Here is a 24,068-nt window from a genome sequence, read left to right as displayed (position 1 = left end):
CGATGCTGTGTGAAATACCGTGATGGTGGATAAGGCATTCTGGAAGTCCACAAATGGTAGTTTTGGCCGAAGTGCTACATGTAGGGAAAGCAAGTCCATATCCAGGGTGAGTTGTTTTAGTGAGAACAAAGCACTGCCCCTTCCATGATGGAAGTAGTCCAATGTAATCAACCTGCCCTGAGGTAGCTGGCTGATCACCCCAGGGAATGGTGTCGGGTCTCAGCGTTGGTCTCTGTTGCAGGCAGATAGGGTTCTCAGCAGTGGCTTAGCCAGCTTGGCTTTGGTGAGTGGAAGTCCATGTTGCTGAGCCCATCAATAAGCTGCATCCCTGCTACCTGGCTACCTTGTTCATAAGCCAATGGGCAATGACAAGCATGGCTGGGAAGAGGCTGACTGGTATCCATGGAACAGGTCATACTATCCACTTGATTATTAAAATCCTCCAATGCAGAGGGCACATGGGACACAAACATCTTCACATTCCTTGCCCATTTAGAGAGACCCACACCCTAGATTCCTTGTCGCCAATTTTGTGGTCCTGTTCCTATCAAGTCCCTGACTGTCCAGCCAAACCACTGACCATAGCTCATGAATCAACATGGTTTATGCTTCTGGCCATTTCTTTTCTAAGCACAATAAATAATCAGGTGCCCTGCTGCAAGTTCTGCCCACTGGGAAGGTTTGCCTTCGCCTCTGTCCTGCACGGATATCCTAGAAAGGGGCTGTCCCTGCCACAGCTGCCCACTTTTGGGTGGCACCTATAGCCAGTCCTGAGTTTTCTCTTCCTTAGTCAACTGGTCACAGGGAACTCCTATGACACCATGGGTGCAGGCTGGGAGAGAGAAGGTAATATAACAGGAATAGGGACTGTGGGCATTTGAATTACTTCATCATCCCAGAGAAAGACTGAACCAGCAGAAGATATATATCTCCTATCCAGAATCACCAGCAATATATAATATACATACATGCACATATATAAAACTATTGATAATTATGATTAATGGATATCAAAATATGATCCTAAAGATATATTAGGATGGATATATATATATATATGTGTGTGTGTGTGTATATATATATATATATATATATGTAGTGTGTGTGTGTGTATATATAATATATATACATATTTATATATATATATATATATATATATATAATCCCTGAGAGAGAGAGACAGACAGACAGAACTATTTATTGCAAGCACTTGGCCCTGTGCTTGTGTGGGCTGGCTAGGCAAGTTTGAAATCTGTAAACTAGCAGGTTGGGACTCTCTGGCAGGGGCTGAAGCTGCAGTCCACAGGCACAATTTCTTCTTCAGGGATACCTCAGTTCTGTTCCTAATAACTTTCAACTGATTGGATTAGGCCCACCCATATTATCCAGGATAATTTCCTTTCCTTAACATCAACTGATTGTAGATATCTACAATCAGCACAGCAACACCTAGATTAGTGTGTGATTGAATAAGTGGGTTTCATAGCCTAGCCAAGTTGACAGCTGAGACTGACCATTACAGACTGTAAACTGAGACAGTTATAACTTCTTATGGAGGAGTCCAAACATGTTCAGAGGCAAGTCATTTTTAAAAACAGCCTTATTGAAGTGTAATTGACATACAATATTTAAAGTGTACAATTTGATTTTTTTAATAGTTTAATGTATTTTAATAGCAAACTTACAGGAGCAGCACAGAAGACAGACAACATTAAAAACATACTTGCATGTAGGACAACTCAGAGAAGTATAGGGAATGGATGGAATCTGTATGATAAAAATGCTACAAATGCCATTTAGTTGCCATCAATAAGAAATTTACCAGTTTTAAAAAAGTCCAAATACTGGCATTGTCCAGAAAAATTTAATAGGTTTATTTATATTGTTATAAAGTTGAGTTGCTGAAACTTGTTCATTGAAACATCTTGACTCGCATTAATGCTTTATGTCCCTGCATTTATATTAAAAAATTCACACACAAATGAAAACAGAAAAACTGCCAGTGCCTGATTTCTGTCCCCTATTTTCCACTTGCAATCATATACTTAGGTGCCTTTTGACCCCGTGTGGGGGGGGGGGGTGAATATCTAACATTCAGAACTACCAATAACAGGAAGAAAAGAATTTTTTAAAAAGAATGAAATGTTTCCCATCAGAGTGGATTCTTAAGCACATTTTCCACGTATGTGGCGTGCTAGCTGGATGTCTTTTGGTGTAATTGTTACACGTTTGGCGTGGATAATACAGCGGTTGGTGTCTTCAAAAAGGCCAACCAGATAGGCTTCACTTGCCTCCTGTGAAGCACCAATAGCTGCACTCTGGAAGCACAGACCTGTTTTGAAGTCCTGAGCAATTTCTCGTACCAGCCGCTGGAAGGGAAGTTTGTGGATCAGAAGTTTGGTGAACTTCTACTAACATTTAATTTCACAAAGTGCCACAGAACCAGGCCTGTAATGATGAAGTTTCTTCACCCCACCAGTAGACGGAGCACTCCTGCCAGTGGCTTTGGTAGCTAGTTGTTTCCTTGGTGCTTTACCACTGGTCGATTAGCAGGCAATCTGCTTTGTTTGAGCCACGGTATACAGAGGCTTCTTTACTTATCCCCCTTCTTCAGCTGGAGCTCCGCAAGCTGGAGGAGGCGCAGGTGTTAGACAATGACAGCGGCTGGTCAATTTGATGTTTTGACACATGTCTACACCAGTAAGATTACCACCACAATCAATATATCAAACATTCTCATCATACCCACAAGTTTTCTCATGACCCTCTGTAACCCCCTGCCCCCTTTCCCTTCCTTGCCTCCTTCTCAGGCCCCAGACCTAGACAGCCACTGATCTACTCTTTGACACTACAGATTCTATTAATATAACATTTCTGAAATAGTACTCAACAATAAAAACTAATAAGATGCACAGAACAACATAGATGAATCTCACAATAATTATGCTGAGTGAAAGAAACCAGACCCCAAAAGAATACATATTGTATGATCTCATTTTTAAAAAATTCTAGAAAATGCAAAAACTAAATACAACTAAAAAAGAAAATCTGACAATTCTAAATACTAAATACAATTAGTAATACCAAATACTACTAATACTAATACTAAATACTAAATACAAACTAAATACAATTCCTAGAATTGTCAGATTTTCTTTTTTAGTTGTATTTAGTTTCTGCATTTTCTAGAATTTCTAAAAATTCTAGAAAGTCTGGTTTCTTTCACTCATCATAATTATTGTGAGATTCATCTATGTTGTTCTGTGCATCTTATTAGTTTTTATTGTTGAGTACTATTTCAGAAAATGAATACACTACTCAAGTGTCTTCATTCCCCAGGTGAGGGACATTTGGGCTTCCATTTTGGCAAATATGAATAAAGCTGATATAAATGTTTGAGTACAGTATTTGTGTTAATGTAGGTTTTTATTTGGGCCAACAAGTAGGAGTGGGATTGGTGGGTTTTATGGTCAATGTATGTTTAGTCTTAAAAGAAACTGCCAAACTGTTTACCAGAGTAGCCACACCATTTTACATCCCCAGCAGCAATGCATGAGATTTTCAGTGGCTCCCCATTTTCTCAACACTTCCTTTTGTCAGATTTTCTGTTTTAGTTGTAACTTTTCAAATAGGTATATAGTGGTATCTCACTGTGATTTTAATTTCCACTTCTCAAATGACTAATGACATTGAACATCTCAAATACTTGTATAGCTAGCTGCATTCTTTGTTTATCTTTTTTATTGGGTTGTTTGTTTTCTCATTGTTGAGTTTTAACAATTATATGTTCTAGGTACAAGTCCATTCTCAAGTATATAATTTGCAAATATTGTCTGTCAATCTGTGACTTGTCTTTCTATTCTCTTAATTGTCTTTTACAGAACATTTAAAACATTTTGATGAAGTCTAATTTATTTTTTTCTTTTTCACATTGTGTTTTTGGTGTATCTAAAAACACTTTGCATACCCCAAGGAAAGAAAGGTTTTCTCCTATTTTTCCACGCCTGTTTTTACATTTTACACTTAGATCTATGATCTATTTGGAGTTAATTTTTGTATATGATGTGAGGTATGGATTGTGATTTATTTCTTTTCTCTCTTCTTGCCTCTTCCTCCTGCCCATTCTCCCACCTTCCCTCTCCCCCTCCTTTCCCCCCTTTCCTCTTCTCCCCTTCCTCTGCCCCTTTGCATATTGTCTTCCCTTCCAATTGTTTCAACATAATGTTTAAAAATACTTCATTTCCCATGAAATTGCCTTTACTTCTGTGTAAAAATTCAGATGACCCTATCTGTGTATTTCTCGATTTTCTATTCTGTTCCATCAAACTATGAGTCTAGTCTTTTGTCAATACTATACTGTAGCTTTATAGTAAGTCTTGAATTTGTGAATCCTCCAAGTTTATTCTTTTTCAAAATTATTTTGTCTATTCCAGTTTCTTTGCCTTTGTATATAAATTTAAGAATCATTTATATTTACAAAATATCTTTCTGGGATTTTGCATTGAATTTATAGATCAATTTGGAGACAACTGACAGCTTAACAATATCGTTTACTGGTATATGAACATAATATTTCTTTTCTGCCTTATTTGATTTTTCCCATGACCCTTTCTATAATTTTTAGCATACAGATTCTTCACATATTTTGTTAGATTTGTATCTAAGTAGTTAATTTTTCTGTGCTATTGTAATAGTAGTATTTTTAAACACTTATGTTTCCAGTTGTCCAATGTTAGTATAGAGAAACATGATTGGTTTTATAATCTGTGATCTTACTAAATTCACTTAAGTTCTAAGACCTTATTTGTAAATTCCATGGTATTTTCTATATACACAATCATGTTATCTGTGAATGGAAAGTTTTCTTTATTTATTTCCTTTCTGTGTGCTTTTCTATTTCTTTTCTGCTTTTGCTGGGGCTTCCAGTATATACTGAGTAGGAGTGGTTGAGAGTGAATATCTTGTTGCTTCTGCATCTTAGGGAGAAAGCATTCCATCTTTTACCATGAGGTATATTAGCTGTAGGATTATTTTTTTAAGATTTTATTTATTTATTTTTTAGAGAGAGAAGGGAGGGAGAAAGAGAGAGAGAGAGAAACATCAATGTGCATTTGCTGGGGGCCGTGGTCTGCAACCCAGGCATATGCTCTGACTGGGAATTGAACCTGCGACACTTTGGTTCGCAGCCCATGCTCAATCCACTGAGCTATGCCAGCCAAGGTAGATTATTATTATTTTTTAATAGATGACCTTTATCACGTTAAGGAAGTTCACTTTTATTCCTAGTTTTTGAGAGTTTTAACTTGAATAGATGTTGAAGTTTGTCAAGTGCTTTTTCTGTGCCTATTGAGTTGACCATATAGTTGTCTTTTTTACTCTATTAATATAGGAAATTACACTGATTGATTTTTGAATGTTTAACTGAATTTGCATTACTAGAATAAATCCCACTTGGTCATGAGGATTATACTTTTAATACTGGTGAATTTTATTTGCCAAAATTTTGTTAAGAAGGTTTGCACCTATTTTCAGGAGGAATATTGGTTAGCAGTTTTATTTCCTTGTGATGTCTTTGGTTGTGTCGTCAGTGATGTTAGTCGCATAGAATGAGTTGGGAATGATTCTCTCCTCTTTAATTTTCTACATGTGTTTGTGGAGAATATTTATTATTTCTTTTTTTTTTAAATAGTGTTTCAGATTTCTTTTTTTTATTTGTTTTAAAGATTTTATTTATTTATTTTTAGAGAGGGAAGGGAGGGAAATAGAGAAAGAGAGAGAGAGAAACATCGATGTGCGGTTGCTGGGGGTCGTGGCCTGCAACCCAGGCATGTGCCCTGACTGGGAATCGAACCTGCGACACTTATTATTTCTTTCTTAAATGTTTGATTGAATTCACCAGTGAATCCATTTGTGTCTTGAGTTTTCTTGTGCAAAGATTTTTAGCTGAAAATTCAGTTTCTTTGATTTAGGGCCCTTTGGGTTACCCATGTCTTCTTGAGTAAGCTTTGGTGTTTGTGTCTTTAAAGTTATTTCTACATATCATCTAGACTGTACAATATGCTGGCATAAAGTTGTCAGCATATTTCCTTATTGTCTTTTCAGTATTGAAGAATCTATGGCAATGTCATCATTCCAACTCTAATATTGCTAATTTGTGTCTTCCCTCTTTTTCCTTGATCAGTCCTGCTGGAAGTTTACCCACAGTATTGATCTTCTCAAAGAACTAGATTTTGGTTTCATTTATTTTCTTAATTTTTATGTTTTCTATTTTTATTAATGTCCACCCCACTCTTTCTTATTTCCTTTCTCCTGCTTACTTTAGGTTTAAAGTACTCTTCCTTTTCTGCTGGAAACTGAAGTCATTGACTTGAGATCTTTCTCCTTTTCTAATAAAGGTGTTTAGTGCTTAAATTTTCCTCTAAGCTTTAGCTGCACCCCACAAATTTTGATATGTTCTATTTTTATTTTCATTTAGTTCAAATTACTTTCTAATTTTTATTTTTTTCTCCTTGAACCACGGATTATTTAAAAGTAAATTACTGAGTTTCCAAATATTTGGGGATTTCCAGTTATCTGTTACTGATTTTTTAAATCTAATTTCACCGTAGTTACAGAACATATTTTGTATGATTTGAATCCTGTTAAATTTATTTAGATTTGTTTTATGGTCTAGAATATGGTTAATCATGGTACATTTTCAATACACACTTAAAAATAATGCATATACTACCGCTACTGGTGGGGTGTTTTATAAAAGTTATTTGGGCCAATGGTTGATAATCTTCTATATCCTTACTGGTCTCTGTCTATTCTCTAAATTATTGAAAGAAGAGTGTTGAAATACCCGACTATAATTTTGGACTTACCCATTTTTCCTTGAATTTCTAGCATTTTTTTTCATGTATTCTGAAGCTCCTCATAAAGATTTAAGTTTGTTATATACCTTTGATGAACTGATTTATTTATCACTTTGAAATGACCCTCTTTATCCTTGGTAATGTTCTTTGAAAGCTCTGAAATCAGCTTTCTTTTGTTTAATATTAGCATGACATATCTTTCCCCCACCTTTTTACATTTAACCTAGTTCTGTTTTTATAGTTAAGTGTCTTTTTAAAAATATATTTTATTGACTATGCTATTACAGTTGTTCCATTCCCCCCCTTCACTCCCCTCCACCCTGCACACCCCCTCCCACCCACATCCCCCCCCACTTTAGTTCATGTCCATGGGTCATACATATAAGTTCTTTGGCTTCTACATTTCTAACACTATTCTTATCCTCCCCCTGTCTATTTTCTACCTACCATCTATGTTACTCTCTGTACCTTTTCTCTCTCTCTTCCCCTCCCACTCCCCTGTTGATAACCTGCCATGTGATCTTCTTTTCTGTGGTTCTGTTCCTGTTCTAGTTGTTTGCTTAGTCTGTTTTTGTTTTTGTTTTATGTATGGTTGTTAAGAATTGTGAGTTTGCTGTCATTTTACTGTTTTTTAATTTATTTTTCTTAGATAAATCCCTTTAACATTTCATATAATAAGGGCTTGGTGATGATGAACCTTGGTGTGTTCCTCCTTGGGTCCAACTTCTTTGGGACTCTCAGAGCTTCCTGGACTTTCCGGAAGTCTAGTTCCTTTGCCAGATTGGGGAAGTTCTCCTTTATTATTTGTTCAAATAACTTTTCCACTTGTTGCTCTTCCTTTTCTCCTTCTGGTACCCCTATAATTTGGATGTTGGAATGTTTAAAGATGTCCTGGAGGTTCCTAATCCTCTCCTCATTTTTTTGAATTCCTGTTTCTTCATTCTTCTCTGACTGGATGTTTCTTTCTTCCTTCTGGTCCACACCATTGATTTGAGTCCCAGTTTCTTTCCCATCACTATTGGTTCCCTGTACATTTTCCTTTATTTCACTTAGCGTAGCTGTCAGGATGGGCGAGGTAAGACAAAATGGCAGCTGGACTACAATAAAAATGACAGCTGAACTACAACCCAGAAGAGATGGCTGACGTCAAACCAGAGTGCGAGGGAAACCGCCAATGATATGTTGCCGCTTTGTTTACAAGGGACCAATCCCCAGCTCCCATGGAGAGCCAACCCAAAATAAAACCCTGCCATTTTCCCTGCTCGGCGTGGTGTTTCTCGGCCCCCCCCCCCCCCCCGCTGTGTGGACGGTGGGGTGGGGGCTGGAAATGTCGCCTGGGTGCGCAAACCCCAATAAAGCTCTATACTGCCTAATTGTGTGGCTAATTAGCATTTATTTCTCAGTGGAGTCTAAGAAAACCTTTCATTTGGTGTTGAAACCTGGGAGGAGTCATTGTCTACTGAAGACTGCTCCTCTCCCGACTCCCTGAGGAGGCCTCGTGGCCACCCCACTAGTCCGAGCACTGAACCAGGGTAAGTGCCGCCATCCCTCAACTTCCTGGTTGTTGGACTCCGACTCCGGGTCCCCGTCTGCCAGAGAGGCTGCTCTCCTACTGAAAATCGTAGTGCTACGTCAGGGGTAGCCCTTCCAGGAGAAACTGTTCTCCCTCTGGGATTTGAGAACGGATGGAGACGTCCCCTGGCCTTGAACTCCATTTCTGTCCGACTTGGTCGGTGACTTGAGTTGTGGGACGCCAATTCTCGGTCACCGATCTTCCATCCTTGGGACCAGGAATGGGGGGTCAGGGGTCCAAACCAGACCCTGAGTCATCTCTAGGGTGCCTGGCCTCAAGCAAAAAATGGCTGATTTTTCTGTCCACTACGGCCTGGCCGTTATATCAGCTTGATAAACATGAAACCTGGCCTCCTGAAGGCACTTTCGATTTCGTTACCCTTACTGACCTAAATAATTTTTGCAGACTCACTGGCAAATGGTCTGAGGTCCCCTACATTCAGGGCTTCTGGGCTTTGCACTCCCACCCAGACTTGTGCGCCCAGTGTTCCATGGCTCAGGTCCTCTTGGCCCGGGGAAATTCTGAGCCTGCACAGTCTCCAAAACCAACTGCTCCGGAGCCTCCTTCCTCTTTTTCTGACTCTCCTGAAAATCTTGCTTCTCCACCTCACCATACCAACCCCCACCAGACTCAGACCCTTCCTCTTCCCCTCCCTAGGGACCTCTCCTCCCTCGTTAGCTCACATACCTGCTCCTGCCAACTCTCACTAACTGACCTCTCGTCGTTTAAAAAATGCCTAGGCTCCTTTTCCACTAACCCTACTAATTTTATCAAAGAATTCCAATACCTCGTTCAAGCCTATGATCCCACATGGCATAACTTACATATCATATTAACTTCCACCCTAACCCCAGACAAGCATAACCGCATCTGGACTGCAGATAGGACTCATGCAGACCAAACCCATGATACAAAACCTACTATGCCAGTAAAAGCCGAGGCTGTGCCACAAGCCGACCCGGGTTGGGATTATCAGACGGGACAGGCAGGCAGATGGCTCTGTAACCAAATAGTTAACTGCCTGTTAGCAGTAATGTAATGGTCAGCTCAGAAAGCAGTTAACTATGACAAACTCAGAAAAATTACCCAAGGCCCGGAAAAAAAACCCAGCCCTGTTCCTTAACCGTCTCACTAAGGATATAGCTCTCCATACTCACTTAAATCCTACATCCAGTGCAGGAGCCACTGTGCTGCCCACCCACTTTACCTCTCAGTCAGCCCCAGACATTCGAGAAAACTAAAAAAGGCAGAGGATGGTCCTCAAACCACCATCCGAAATCTGGTAAACATGGCATGTAAGGTTTTTAACAACTGGGACAAAAATGCTGAGGCTGCTCACCAAGCGCGCCTGCAGCAGAAGGTAGCCCTGCAGACCCAGGCTACAGTAGCAGCCCTGAGGCTGGCTGAAGACCCAAGATGTCACAGCTCAGGGGCCAAGTCAAAGTCCGGGCCACCAAAAAGAACGCTGCTGGGAGCCTGCTTCAAATGTGGTAGGGAAGGACACTGGTCCCGCCAATGTCCAAACCCTCGACCGCCCACCAAACCATGCTCCGACTGCTGGCAGTTCAGCCATTGGAGAGATGCCTGTCCCCTTAAAGGCTCGTTCCCGGCACCTCCGAGCGGGAGACCAGCCAGCCAAGGTGAGGACTCCTCTCCGGCCTTAGAGCTCCTCAGCTTCATGGGCAACTGACGTGGTCCAGACTCGAAGACCCTCATGACCCTCATCAAGCCCAGGGTAGCACTACAGATAGTGGGTAAGCCCATCTGATTCCTAGTGGACATGGGAGCTACCTATTCAGTTTTGCCATCACATTCTGGTCCCCTTCTCCCTTCCCAGATCTTGGTCATGGGGGTTGATGGAACTTCATCATGCCCCCTTTGTACCTTTCCTTTAAACTGCAGCCTTGATAATATCCCCTTCATATACTCCTTCTTGGTCATACCCTCCTGCCTCATTCCACTCCTAGGAAGAGACATCTTGCAGCTCCTGGGGGCCTCCTTACAGATCACAGTGAGCCTAAACCCCTCCTCTCACCTTCTCCTTCCTCTGCTCAAAAACCCTACCCCGTTAACCCAACTTCCAATCTCACCTACCCTAGTCAACTCTCAGGTATGGGACACCTCCAAACCTGTTGGCCCCTCCTACCATCCAGTTACTTACTTCTCTAAGCAGCTGGATCCAACCTTATGGGGGAGGCAGCCATGTCTCCGTGCCCTGGGTAGTGCTGCAGAGTTAGGCAAGGAGGCCCTCAAGTTGACTCTCTGCCAGCCGGTGGTCGTTTTCTCGCCCCACCGCCTTACTGATCTGCTCTCACACCGGGCCCTCTCACTACTGAGCCCTTCATGCCTCCAAGAGCTGCACCTTCTGTTTATAGAGAGTACCACTTTATCCCTTCACCTCTCCCCTCAGCTCAACGCAGTCACCCTCTTACCAGTGCCTACCATCAATTCTGAACCCACTCACTCTTGTCCTGAAGTTCTTGACTTTCTCGGGCAGCCCCTAGACAGGGTGTCTGACATTCCACTCCCCAATGCTGACCTCACTCTGTTTGTTGAAGGCAGTTCTGTGGTAGGGGCCGACGGAAGGCGGGGGGTGGCCTATGCGGTGGTTGCCCTTGCTTCCACCCTAGAAGCACAACCGCTGCCTGAGAGTACCACCTCACAAAAAAATAAACTCATCGCTCTCACCCGAGCTCTCTCTCTGGCAAAAAACAAATAACCATCTACACAGACTCCAAATACGCCTTTCTCATTGTTCACAGCCACTCTACTCTCTGAAAGGAACGTGGGTTTCTCACATCTAAAGGCTCTCCCATCATTAATACATCTCTAATCTCTGAACTTCTCCAAGCTTTACAATTACCTGCAGAAGTAACTGTTGTTCACTGCAAGGGGCATCAAACCTCACAAGACCTGTCTCCCAGGTCAATGCCCGGGCTGATGCCGCAGCACAAAAACTGACCACTGGAGCTTCTCCCACCCCCATACTCTTCCTGTCCACCCCTGTACCTCCTTCCTATACTCTTCAGGAATACTCTTTCCTGTATGCCTGGGGTGGCCGCATTGGCATTGGAGGTTGGATCTTCCTCAGTAGAAAAATTGCCATTTTCCAGCAGCAGGCTGTTCCCCTCCTCTCAGAAATCCACCAGTCACTGCACATTGGCCTCAAGGCTCTATTCAAGTTCCTAGATCCCTTTTTTTCCTTCCCAAATCTCTAGTCCATCAAGCAGGTGCATGCTGAATGCTCGATCTGCTCTAAAACATCAACCCAGGGAAACCTTAAACCTTAGTTTCCAACTCACCACATAAAAGGACATCTCCTTGGCCAGGACTCACAAATTGACTTCACCCACATACCTCCCCACAAAAAATTCCACTACCTTTTAACTTTTGTTGACACATTTTCCGGTTGGATTGAGGCCCAAACCTACTTGCCCCTCCCTGACTAACGAGAAACAGCCGACCTCTAGCCCCTCCCCTCTATGCCCCCCAACAGCAGGAAATAACCAGATCAAACACAGCGCCCCTTATCCTGTCAAAAAGGTCGGAATGTCAGGATGGGTGGGGTAGGACAAAATGGCAGCTGGACTACAATCAAAATGGCGGCTGAACTACAACCCGGAAGAGATGGCTGACGTCACACCAGGGCACGAGGGAAACCACCAATGATATGTTGCCGCTTTGTTCACAAGGGACCAATCTCCAGCTCCCATGGAGAGCCAAGAGCCAACCTAAAATAAAACCCCATCAATTTTCCCTGTTCTGTGCGGTGTTTCTCGGCCCCCCGCTGTTACATCACCTGGGTGCACAAACCCCAATAAAGTTCTATACTGCCTAATTTTGTGGCTAATTATCATTTATTCCTTGGCAGAGTCTAAGAAAACCTTTCAGTAGCCTTCATTTTTTCATCTAATTTGCGACCAAATTCAACCAATTCTGTGAGCATCCTGATTATCAGTGTTTTGAACTATGTGTGCATCTGATAGGTTGGCTATCTCTTAGTCGCTTAGTTGTATTTTTTCTGGAGCATTTGGGCCATTTTTTTTTGTCTTGACGTGCCCATTACGTAGTGAGGGGTGAACCCTTAGGTGTTCACCAGGGTGGGGCAACCCATGTCACTGGTTTGTGATGTTGTGTGTGGGGGAGGGATCCGAGAGGGAACAATGGCCCTTGCTCTGCTCTCTGTCAAATTTCAGTCACTTCACCCACTTCCCACAAACAAACTAGGCTCTTCTGGTGCTGATTCCTGTGTGGGTGGGCTTGTGTTCATTCTAGGACCCTGTGGGTCTCTCCAACAAACTCTCCTGTGAGGCTGGGAGTTTTTCCCAGCTCCCCAACCCTCACAGGTGTTTTCAATCAGTGGTTTGAGGCTTTATTTCCCTGCGCTGGGGCCCTGGTTTGCACAGTCTGTCTCGCTCTGCAGTTTTGCCTGGTTTATCTATGTGTGAATGTGGGACCGCTTGGTCCTCCAGCCGCCTTGTGCACTGTACCCCTCCACAATCCGCTGCCTCATTGGGTCCACCAGCCACGCCTTTGCTGTGAGCCCTCTCCACCCCACTGTCCGTCTCCGCCCCTCCTACTGGTCTGGATGAGTGTGTCTTCTTTAACTCTTTGGTTGTTGGAATTCCATACAGTTTGATTTTCTGTCACTTCTGATTGTTTTTTGGGTTGTGCAAGGAGGCACAGTGTGTCTACCCATGCCTCCATCTTGGCTGGAAGTTCCTAAGTGGCTTTCTTGTAAGCAGCATATAATTGGGTCTTGCTTTTCTTTTTTTAAATTAAGGTATAATTGACATAACCTTGTGTAAGTTTGAGGTGTATACTATGTTGGTTTATATATACATTTGTATATTGAATTATGATTACCACTGTAGCATTAGTTAACACTACTATCTCCTCATATCATTATCATTCCTTTTTTTGTGGTGAGAACATCTAAGATCTAGCTCGTCTCTTAGCAACCTTGAAGTTTATAACACAGTATTCTTGACTATAATCACTATGCTGTGCACTAAATCTCCAGAAATTATTTATCTACTAGTTGCATTCTATGTTTTTATTTGCTAAACACAGCAACCCTAGGTGGAGAGGAACTGATGCCTCCTTCCAACTGCCAGCACTGACTCTACATCCATGTGAACGAGACACTTGGGAGGTGCCACTCAAGCCTTCTGATGACTGCGACCTCAGGAGAGAACCTGAGTCAAAACCCAGCGTTTTGAGGGTTCTGACCACTTCAGAACTTCTGATTCTCAGAGCCTGTATGAAATAGTAAATGTTGTTTCAGGCTACTAAGATTTAGAGTGATTTGTTACGCAACAACAGATAACTAATACAGGTACATATACACTTAAATACATGCACAAAGAGAGGTTTAGATAAACTTTAATCCTCTGGAGAGGAAACTGACTGTGGGGAGCTGGAGTTTAAGGCAAAGGAATGGAGCACTGATTCATGCTCATGTCATGGATGAAGTGTGAGAACCTGATGCTCAGTGAAAGAAGCCAACACAGTAGGCCATATAAAACCTGTGAGATAATAAATACTTATTGTTTGAGGGCACTAAGCCTTGGGGTAAGTTGTCACATGGTAATAGATAAATGAATGCAGTGGGTTTGCAAGGATTAGCATGAATAAAGAAATACATATCTGATACACAGAAGACCACTGTAATAAACGGTGGTCAGCACGAGTGGGAAAAATGTCCTCCAGTTCCAGAAGGTTGTCTCTTGTGAGTGACCTGGGATGAGAAGCGTGGGTCCAGAGGCAGAACCTCAATATTTGCCTCAGCTGGACACTCATGCCCTCCCCTAAGGATGGACAGTCCTTCTTGACCATTACATTTAATGCTGCAGTAACCATCCTTGGACATGCGACTCTCTCCCCTCCAGCCCCTTTTGGATGGATTCCTAGAAGTAAGATAGGTAAGTATATGTGGGACATTCTTTCTGACCTCAACAGCTACTTCCTATCATTCAAGTGCTCTTTTCACAGATGCACATTGAGCATCTGCTGTGGGCAGGGCGCTGTGTTGGAGGTACAGAAGTAAGCAAGATGAGATGAGGCTTTGCCTTCCAGGTGTGTAAATACTAAGGAGTTATTTATATATTAGTTACATAAATAATGATCAATTATATACTATTACATATTGGATAATTAGTACTTATTGGATAACTCTATTCAACCAACAAAGTAATGGTACCCCAGAAAGGTAGATGTAGATTAAGGGGTGAGGGAGTGTGTGTGTATCCATGTCCTCTTCCTCTAGGCTAAGTGTTCTGTAGCTCTTCAGAAAGAATGATGTGAGGGTCTCTCCACTGACCTGAAAGGTGAGATGACGTTAGAGACGCACGTGGTATGATCCTGTACTGTCGAAAACACAGTGACCAAACACCGTCTAAAGAGGAAATGTTGTATGGACATGGCTGTGTGAGTACGGAGACTGGGTGAGAGCTGCATCCAAGCTGCTGATACTGATGGGGGCAGGAAGAGAGTACTTTTTTTTTCATATCCAGTTGTTTAATTGGATGCAATAAACATGTTACCTTTGTAATGTTTGAAGAGTTTAGTAAAATTCTAAAGGAAACTGATGGAAACCTTGGGCCTAATTGTCACCACCCCCAGTTGCCCAGACATAGATCCTGGGTGTTCTGTTAGCGAGTCAGGTGAGGGAAAGGTGGGCCCATTTCACCCTCAGTTTTGAGCTCCCCCACTCTCTTGACTTCCTCATTTAACCTGGTGAGAGTCGCCCATCTTCTGCAGGGAACCACCTCTTAGCTTCAAAGCAGTTAGCTGTCCACCCCCAGGCCCATGGGGAAGGATTGAGAATGGGAAAGAACTGCCCTTCTCCTGCCCCGAGTCTGTCCTGGGGATGAACTCTTCCTTATTCTGTATGGAGAGGCCTCCTTCCCATCCAGAGGGAAAAAAAGTCTGTGTTTCTTTCACCTGACTTGTGCACAGTCCTTTTAAAGGGAAAAGAAATTCCCAGGGACTCCCTGTGTTAACAAATTAATTTCACTGTAATATTACTTATGTATGTATAAACATAAAATTGGTATAAATGTAGCTTTATAGCTCTTATGTGGCTATGAAACCAAAGGCAAATTCACAAATTAAATATGAGCAAAATTACAAAACCTGTAAAACTCAAATGAACAATACTAATTCATTTTTTTTCTTTCTGTATCGAAGTCACACCTCCCACCAGGAACAAGTGCCTGCCAGCTACCACCTAGGTTCTTCTGCCTGGGTGTGCTATACTGGGGTGTGCCAGGTGGATTGCTCCTGTGTCCCCACATGATTCAATTTGAACCCCTACAAGTCTCCTCTTTAACCATCTCGGGAAGGTTTGACTTTCACACAGTATGAGTGTATCATTTAGATACCAGGTCTATCCCTGTTTTGGTTCTTGTCCTTTTATTGTCTGTGAATAATTAAAGTGGCCAAAGCAACCAAAAGCACAAACAGGGACACTGAAACTGGGAGGCCATCCAATTTTAAAGTGGCCATCCAGAGTTCATTAAAAAAAAAAGGCTACCATTGCGACAACATTGATGGCCTTGAGGACGTTATGCTAGATGAAGTAAGTCAGAGAGAGACAAATACTGTATGATCTCACTTATGTATGGAATCTAAAAACATTGAACTCACAAAACAGAGTGGAATGGTGGTTGCCAGGGGCTGAGAGGTGGGGGGCAATGAGGAGATGCCTGTCGAATGTCAAACATCCAGCTGAAGATGGGTGAGTTTCAAGGATGCAATGTAACATTCAGTAGTTAGCAATACTGTATTGTGAACTTGAGAGCTGCTGAGATGGTCAAGCTTTCTTAATATTCTCACTGCAGCAGCAACAACAAAATAGTAACTATGCCGGGTGAAGGATGTGTTAACCCTTTTTTGTTGGCAAATATTTCAAAATATATACATGTATCAAATAAACTTAGATGATAATCATATGTCAATTGTATCTCAGTAAAACTGGGGAAAGTTAGCAAATGAAAACACAAGGTGAAAAATTATTCCAGAGATGTCTTGTACTCCCAAGGACACTCAGTTAAAGTTAAACGGATGTTGGGGAAGAAGAGCGCATTCAGAGGCTGTGGCCCTCATCTTTTGATCCACCCCTTAACAATTAAGTGTGCATGGGCAGACAATCTTGCTAGCTTCCACTTTCCTATCTGAAAAATAGGGATAATACTACTACCCCTCAGGGTTCTTACATTGATTAAAATAAATGAAAAAGTGGGTACGAAAGTGCTTGACAGCCTGCCAAGAAGGATACAAACTGTACACTATTATTCTTAGGGGCACAGTGCAATGTGCTTCAAAATCACCTTGTGACTTGGCTGGTTCCCTTGTGGCGCCCTCAGGGGCAGCGTCTGCAATGTGGGGGTAGAAACTGTCACCTCGTGGAGTAAGTGACCATGTAGGCAAAAGCATTTTATCACTTTAGTAGATGTTTGAGGAACACCTGCTTTGTGTAGGCACATAGTGTTTATTCTCATCTCTCTCTGAACCTTGTTTTTCATCTAGGAATTGTAATGTTTGAACTGAATGCTTTCTTTAGTCCCAACACTCTGGCTTAGACTTGGGGTCTCTATCTGCAATTGTAAATCAATCAATCAATCAATCAATCAATCAATCAATACAGACTTATTGATCAATAACCAAGTGCCCTGTGCTGTGAGGCTACAAAGAAGTAGAAGTCAAACCATCATTTACCAAGCACCTATTTCATACTTTTATCATCTCTCAGCACTAGAGCATTCAGTTTTTAAAAGAAGGGTTGTAAAGCAGCTGGCATAGTGCCTAGCACTTTCTGATATTTAGTTTCTTTCCAGAAAAGTCCCAATTCCCCTCTAATTTTATATTATCTTTGGTTGCTTGTGACTCAACTGTAAGGTCCTGCAAACAAAGGGCTATACTGTAAAACTCTTTGAATTCATTCTGTACCTGTGACAACGTTTTGTGCACACAGAAGAAACACAGTTGAAAGCACACGAAGAAGCAGCACCATCTTCTGGCCAAAGTGGGGAATGCTTCACTGGGGTGGGAGAGAGGAAATCTAAGCGCAAGAAACCTGTCAGACCTCAACAAAGAGGCTCCCTGTGTGTGTGTGTGTGTGTGTGTGTGTGTGTGTGTGTGTGTGTGTGTGTGTGCACGCATGCACCCACACAAACTGTAGTAGATACCACTTTGCTTTTCCAACTCTGCCATCCCCCACAACCAGAATACTAGCCTGAGGATGGTTGAGGCATCGTGGCCTCTTGAAGGTGAGGGTTGCTTTGAGGAAGTCTGACTGAACCACCTCTTTCCCCCTATGCTGCAGATGGGTGGGTCAGGCTCAGAGAGGGGAAGCCTGGGGTCGAGGTAACTGGGCAAGGCAGTGGCAGTGCCAGGACTGGAAGTAGCGCTCCTGACTCTTCATTCGGGATGTTTCCCAGGATCCCAGCCAGAGGACACTTTCCTCCTGCAGGCTGAAGCCCGTGGCTTTTGAAAGCCATCATTTCTTTGAAGTAGATGTGCAACTTGGGAAAAGTCATTTGGTTGTTGATGGTTGCATGCAGGGAATCAGGGTGGGGAGTTGAGGGAAATACACTATTTACTGAACAAGTTATGTGCTGGGCACTTCATATGTATCATCTTAGACTTTATCATTGGTACAATGGAGATAATAATTGCAGCTATTTCAAAGAGTTATTATAAAGTAATATAACCATAGTAATATATGCAAATGCTGACATATATGTAAAGTTGCCAGAGTATAGTTAGTAAGCAATCCATAAGTTTTGGTTTTGTATCAGATTTTCTGGGATGCAGTGAGGTTACTTAGAAAGAGTCTGAGCATTTCAGAGCTTGCTTTTATGAGGCAGGTCTGGAGGCGTGTTCTGTCCAGGACTAAGTATCCCTCCACTCCTGACGCATGACCTTCCTGACTATTCTACTCAATGCCCATGAATTATGAATTTTTACCGTTTGGCTGATGGCAGCAGGCACCATCGCTGGCTCTGCGCAAGTGTCAGGCACTGTTCTCTCATCTGTTCAGATGGTTCTTTCCTGGCTTTGGAGTTTTCTCACACACACGAACTGCTTAGTACTCTGCTAAATCCTTGAGGGGGACCCTCTGCATGTCTCTGCAGTTCTCTCTCCCCTCTCCAGCTCTCTGTCCTAAGAATTCTACACATGTAGGTCTCCCCAGACCCTCAGTTAGGTCTCCTCAGCTCAGGAGTTCCCCAGGACTTCTCTGGGTCTCCCCTTATGCACTGCAGCCTGGAAACTTCCTAGGCAGTAAGCAGGGTGATCTCAGGGTTCACATCACTTCTTTCCCTGTCTCTTGGGGATCACCGCCCTTCATTACCCATTCAATGTCCAGAGTCTTGCTTGGCTATTTTGGTTGTGTCAGGCAGGAAGATAAATCCGATCCCTGCTACTTTATCTTTGGGGGGATATGTCTCAGGACATATAAGGAACACATGTCTATCTCTTAGATTTTGCTGCATAACACTGACCCTAAGTGTAGTAACTTAAAACAACTATTTATTTGTTTGTGTTTGGGCAGGTTGGCAGTGTGGGCTGGGCAGTGCTGCTAGTCTTGGCTAGGCTAACTCCTGCACCTGCAGTCAGCTGTGAGCCAGCTAGGGGGCTCTGCTTCCAAGGCACATGCTGGCTGTTGGCTGGAGGGAGGGAGGCAACTGGGCCATGTGTCTCTCATCATCCAGCAGGCTAGCCTGGCCTTGTTCACATGGTGGCTGTGTTCTAAGAGCACAAGAGAACGAGTCCCATGATGAACAATATTCAAGTCTATTCCACCATCACTTTGCTATTGTCCCTTTGGCCAAAGCAAGTCATGAACTCAGATTCAAGGGGTTGATAAATAGACTCCACCTCTTGATGAGAGGAACTACAAGGCCACACAGAATATAGGAGGGCAAGAATGTGTAGTCATATTTAAGGCCTAGTCTACCATAACTATCATTGTTTCACTTCAATCCCCACAATAAACCAGGTGGTAGATCTTATCATCAACCTTTTCCAGATGAAAAAAAACAACAACTGAGGCTCAGGAGGGTGAAAGGGTTACATAAGATCTCACACTAGTGAAAGGCAGGGCCAGTACTTGACCCAGGGTCTGCCTAACTAGGATCCCTTGCTGTAGCCTCTGCATTGTGTACTTGGTCTGGTATACACACATGGGGTATGAGTGATTCTGATTAGGTGCATCTGTGTTCAGCACCATCAACTGTTCATCCCCACCCTGGTCCATGCTGCCCCCAGAACTGCCCATTCTCTGGATCCTTCCTGATACTCTGCTACCATCCATTTCCCAAACAGAGGCCCTGTGGGGCCAAGGAATGCTTAGCCAGAGACATCTGTGTGTTGGGGTCCATGTGTAGGGGAGCTCACAGGCGCTAATGGCCTTGGTCTGCACCAGGCTGTTTCTCATTTGGTTGATCATCAGCCCCTTCTTCTTGTTGCTGTTCTGAAAGCCTCTCTGCCTCCAAGGTCTTTCTTGTCCCCACTTCTCCCTCAAGTTGAAGACAGATGGGCTCTTGAGAGGCCCAGGTGGGATGACACCACTCTACTGCCTTAGGCCTTCTGGGGCTTCTGAATTTGGGGGTGGGCACTAGATGCAAGCTAAATGTATTTTCCTGGCATCCACACCTTCCTGATCTCCCCCTAACCCACATTGCCACCCTGTTTCTCTCTGCCCATCTCCACTGCCTCCATAATTTAGCCAAGGGCACCATGGCTTTGCCCCTCTGGGCCCTGCCCTCGGATTGTCCTTTTCTAGCTCCTGCTCCCTTGTAGCTACTCCCTCTCTTTCTACAGTTTGTGTGTTATGTCTAATCATTCCATTCAGGTTGTAACTTCCTGAGGGAGCAGACCCTGTCTCATTTGTGTTTGGCCAATCACAGAGCCTGCTGTGGTGCTTGGTCCCTGACTGGTGTTCAGTGAGGTGCTCCAAAGATGGACAAGTGGAGAGGCACCACCTTACTCTCCTCCCCAGGAGGCCCTGAGATTGAGTTCTGAGAGATACACCTGTGTCCTCACAGTAAATGTCTCCTCTCTGACCAAGATAACATATATGAGTTCCTGTTAATGGAAATCAAGAGATTCTTGGTTAGGACAGGAAGAATGTGTGGTGTCTTAGCTTTCCTGGATAATACAATAGTATTTACTGGAATCTTAGGAGACTTAAGCACAGGATGGTCTGTAATGGTGGGAACCTCAGTAGGTAGAGACAGTCAATAGGACAAGGTACTATTTGGGGATTTGAAGGCTGTGTTTTGCTGCTCAGATCCTGGAGGAATCGGTAGGTAAGGGCTGGGAGCTTGTGTGACGTTCAGAGCCATGTGTTACTGTCCGTGGTGCTGAACGGTCATTGTTGATCTTTGCCTTATGACTGTTTCTTCTAATCAAGGGACAGCGGTGACTTCTGCGTCACATCTCTTAGAGCTCCTGAACTATGTAAGAAATCAAAAGGTGAAGGAAAATAGAAGGCGATGAGGAAGCAGAAAATACGGGGGGTTGGGGGGAGAGGAGATGCTGTTAGAAAGGGTCTTTTGATTTTAAAACATTTGTTTTCACCATGAAAGAAACAACCCTAGACACAGACTATGGCCCAAAAACTGAAAAACTGAAGGATATGGAGAAATTTGAGCACTAAGCTAAGCAAATGTGTGTGAGTGTTGATAAGATTGGGAAATCAATATCAAGATCATTCAAGTGAAATATGATATCAGTTATATTAAGGAGCCCATAATATTTATTTTTTACATATCTATTGTAAAATTATACCATATGAAAGTTACATTAGTTATGTAACATGTATATTTATAATATTACACATATTATAAATGTTTTATATGCATTATATAAATGTATAATATACTGTAAAATATATTATACATAATATAGTATTATAATATGTAATGCTATATTATGCATAATGCATAATTATAATATATGATATTACATGTAATATCTGTAATATTTATTATTATATATTCACTATAAAATTAAGCCATATGAGAAACTTTAAAGAAGAAAGCAATGAGCAGTCCTGTTCTCTCACTTAGAAATACCACATTTAAAAAAAAGAAATATCATATTTCATAAAATCTAGGTTTTGATTCTAAGACAAATAATTTCTTGTATCACTAAAAAAAATTCTGCCAATTAAACCATGACACAGTACTTTTTATCACTTGGAATTTTTACTGAAAGAGCTCTTAGACTTACTTAAATATATATTTTATAATATGTTATTCTCATGCAAACATATAAAGGAAAATACAAATGAAACAAATAACAAATAAAATAACAAATGAAATAAATGGTGCATTATAGTCTTAAATCGTTTTACATTTAGAGTTCAACTTCTCTGAATCACTTGTTTTTGTTTGTCAAATAATCTTTAATTGAAATATTTCCCGTTGTAGTCTTCTCTTTTTTAAAGATTTTATATTTAGAAAGGGGAAGAGAGGGAGAAAGAGGGGAAGAGAAATATCAATGTGTGGTTGCCTATCATGCGCTCCCCACTGGGGACCTGACCCGCAACCCACGCACATGCTGGGACTGTGAATCAAACCTGTGTCCCTTTGGTTGGCAGGCCAGCACTCAATCCACTAAGGCACCCCAGCCAGAGTTCCCTTTGTAGTTCTTAATCAGTGGGGCATTCCACTGCACCACTGTTGACATCATCTGTGATGTCATGAGTGTGGCGTCCATCAACATTGCAGCCCACAGCCTGGGCCACCCCTAGGATCTCTTTCATGCTTCCAGAGAGTTCTCTAGCTAAAGACTGGTGTTGCATCTGTCGGGCAATGTTGACAATCTCATCAAAAGTGATATTTCCACCGTGCTTAATGTTTTTTGCTTCTTTCTGTCTCACAGTTCTCTGAGGGCTTTGATGATCAGGGCTGGGGCAGAAGGCACTGCCTCAATCTGGGCCTGTCTGTCCTGAATGGCCAGTTTCACAGTCCCTTACAACACGTGTTGCTTTAGCGATGTCATCACCAACCTTTTTTCGAGACAGGCCCAGGGGGCCGGTCTTGGGGGCCAGGGCAGACGTGGCACCGACTTTCCGCCGGTGGACCTCAGGTGTACGACTTTGATCTCGTTGGGGTCGAACTGCAGTGGCTCTGTGGAAGCGGCTGGTGTCAGATGAACCCGGATTCAGGATGACCAGAGAAAGTTGCACCTTTGCCTCCTTCAATCAGAAAGCCGAAACAGGTTTTGACCCCAGGTCGTGTGTGTGACTACAACATAATTCTTTGTGTTCAAGGGTATCCGGAGATGCAGCATCTGTTAAAAGAGTGCTCTGAACTCTTCCAAATTACTGGTGCCCACCTGAAAATTCTGATGCTGCACTTCATCTTACCAGGAGGTGTCAGCACTGAGAACTCTTTCACTACTGACTTCGAGCCAACAGCCATTGCATGAGTTCCCTAGATTTCCAAGTTGTTTAAATGTGGAAAATAAATCTGCATTCTAGAGTAGATGAAGACAGAAACTCTGGTACACATTACTTCCAATATCTCTCTATGCTTACATGCAAAAGAATAATGAGTGAATAAGTGAAAGTTCTAGATAAAGTTAGACAGACATGATTTTGTAAAGTTGATCCCTACTCTACATTTTATCAAAATATAAGATTAATTTTCATCACACTCAACAGCAGAAAAAGAAATTTAGGTAGGTCTGAAGGAAATGCTGTGCTTTAAACATTTTTCCCATCACAAAATATATTACTAAATTACTAAATATACTTAATATAGCCCTGGCTGGCATAGCTCAGTGGATTGAGCATGGGCTGGGAACCAAAGTGTCCCAGGTTCGATTCCCAGCCAGGGTACATTCCTGGGTTGCAGGCCATAACCCCCAGCAATCGCACATTGATGTCTCTCTCTCTCTCTCTCTCTTTCTCTCTCTCTCTCTCTATCTCCCTCCCTCCCTCCCTTCCCTCTCTAAAAATAAATAAATAAAATCTTTAAAAAAATATACTTAATATATTACTAAAAGATTCTCTCAAGGTTAAAGAAAGATGATTGTAAAACCCATTAAGCCATAAAGACATTAGAGTCATTAATTTTTCAAATCTCATGGTTCAATTTTAGGTAGTATTGTTGATTCCCCACTACAGAAGATGAGGTTGCTAGCACAGTTCCCCTTCCCCTCCCTTTATAAATCACCCACTTTTGTTACTCCTGTGGATTTCCTTTCATTGGGGTTTATTATCTATGTATTTTTTCATTCTGTCCCAATCATAATTTCCAGATTATATAAGTAAATGTGTCCAAAGCTGACTGTCCAGTCTTTTTACACTGGTTTCTCCATTCTTAAGTTCTTTTGATTTTGTGATTATTTCTTTTAAAAGTACTATATGCACATAACTTTAAAACTCAAGTTTTACCACCTGGTTCTAAGTGAAAGCTAGTATTTCTTTGCTCCATGTCCTCATCCATCTAACCTCACCACTCTGAAGGTGCAGCACCACCCCCCACTTCTCCCACCACACTCTCCTTTGCTAGCACACTCATACCCCAAAGCACTGACTTCTCTCTGTGGCATTTGAGACTCTAGGTACCTAACTGGGCCCTTTCCCAAAAGCGCATGTATATACTCAACCTCCTCTC

The 24,068-nt window shown here is 42.4% G+C and overlaps 1 pseudogene; it reads right to left on the bottom strand.

Annotated features, from left to right (window-relative positions):
• Positions 1-22,093: 22,093 nt before the first annotated feature.
• Positions 22,094-22,868, bottom strand: LOC123816886 (annotated as a pseudogene).
• Between the last annotated feature and the right edge of the window lie 1,200 nt (positions 22,869-24,068).

The sequence above is a fragment of the Phyllostomus hastatus genome, unplaced genomic scaffold (assembly GCF_019186645.2).
Source record: "Phyllostomus hastatus isolate PE091 unplaced genomic scaffold, TTU_PhHast_1.1 phas_contig_210, whole genome shotgun sequence".
NCBI lineage: Eukaryota > Metazoa > Chordata > Mammalia > Chiroptera > Phyllostomidae > Phyllostomus > Phyllostomus hastatus.
The sequence above is the reverse complement of the archived record's forward strand: the minus strand, read 5'-3'. Positions and strand labels throughout refer to the sequence as shown.